The following is a 1,523-nucleotide window of genomic DNA, read 5'->3' on the forward strand; positions in this document are numbered from 1 at the left end:
AATTATTATTATTATTATTATTATTATTATTATTATTATTATCATTATTATTGTGATTATCATGCAGCCATCATCACTGTGCAACGATAACTATTCTTGTCCATTATTGTACTCTATAGAAGCCATTCCATACAATATTACTCTAAGAATTATGAGTAAATCGTTTCATTGCTTTAATTTATCAGCGTTAGCAAATACTGTCAGTAGTGTCAGTTCTGTCTAAATCCCTGTGTGGTTTCGTTTATACTAAATGGCGCAGATTCTCCTATTGCAAAATCGTACATGTATTGGTGATAATACAACGACGTAATAAAAACTAAACCAAAGTTAGAAAGTACACACTTTGAATACACAACACACGTTGTCACTAAAATCCACAATGAAAACAAGCAACTAAATGATTCACGATCAGTCCACAACCGGCTTGAGTGAACGCGAGTTCAAACCCGCGCGCCCAGAGTTCATCTGCTCACTGAGACAAAACAGCCCCGCAGCTCGCACGCCTCACACCGCACGCTTCGTGGAGTGACTAAGATGACGGGGACCTCATTGTTTTTTCCACGCAAGGTCGACTCACCGTTCGCCAGGGCTTGAGTCGCACTCCCACCCACCACCAGAGCTCGATAAATCTTGCCTAGACCTTCAGGCTACGGCAATGGCTGGCTGGCGGTGGCACACAAACGCACGCACGCACGCACGCTCAGATCGGCGTTGTCTCCTGCAGTTTGCGCAAGCGGGTGGTGGAAACGAAGTTTTCACGCTTATCGTTTTGGGAAGCACAACTCACATTTACTGCTGAGAGTACCTTTGTTCCTAACTCAGAGAATAGGGAGTGAAAGGGAGGGGGGGATAAATACACAAGAAAATACTGAAGGCAGGGGAGAGAGAAAACTAAATAATGAATTATAGGGAAAGGAGATACAAAGAAAACTGGAGGAAGGCAAGTTAACACAAAAAGAGAAACAAATAATAGGCCTTTACATTCTTTTTAACCCATGAAGTCAGATTCACAAAGATAGACAGGTAGACAAAGAAAAAGAAAGAAAGAACGACGGAGAAACAGGCATACAAACGGAAAGACGAAAGTCTTGGACTCCAGACAAACAGACAGACAGACAGACAGACAGACAGACAGACAGACAAACAGACGGACAGACAAACAGACAGACAGACAGACAGACAGACAGACAGACAGACAGACAGACAGACAGACAGACAGACAGACAGAGCGAAACAGTACCAAAAAATTCGATAAGGAAAAGTAGTTGCAGCATCTCCCTACAGTTTGTCCTGGTCTAAATTACTACTCTCCAATGGGCCAAAAGCAACCCTTACAAAACAAGTCAACAATAAAAGTACATGTTGTTTAAAAAAGATCTCCTCCCCCTTCTTCCCCTAAACCCCCTCCTGTCTTTTCCCTCCCCTTTGAGCTTTTCGTTACAAACAATGAACAAACGCCTTGATCAAGAAGAAAGCGTATATTTTGTATGAAAGGCCATCGATTAACTCAGTCAGTGTCTTGC

The 1,523-nt window shown here is 42.3% G+C and overlaps 1 protein-coding gene across 7 annotated transcripts in view; it reads right to left on the minus strand.

Moving 5' to 3' along the window:
* The window catches only part of LOC101856787 (fibroblast growth factor receptor 4), a 263,607-nt gene extending 262,931 nt beyond the window's left edge, over positions 1–676 (minus strand). For 2 of the 7 annotated variants that reach the window (XM_035968426.1, XM_035968424.1), the window contains exon 1: positions 343–662. The gene's annotated coding sequence lies outside the window, so the exon portion shown is untranslated. Of the gene's footprint in view, positions 1–282 lie in introns of all 7 variants that reach the window. The other 5 variants (XM_035968427.1, XM_035968429.1, XM_035968428.1 and 2 more) reach the window with 5 other exon arrangements.
* Between the last annotated feature and the right edge of the window lie 847 nt (positions 677–1,523).

This window comes from Aplysia californica, unplaced genomic scaffold (genome assembly GCF_000002075.1).
Source record: "Aplysia californica isolate F4 #8 unplaced genomic scaffold, AplCal3.0 scaffold00059, whole genome shotgun sequence".
In the NCBI taxonomy this organism is placed as follows: Eukaryota; Metazoa; Mollusca; class Gastropoda; order Aplysiida; family Aplysiidae; genus Aplysia; species Aplysia californica.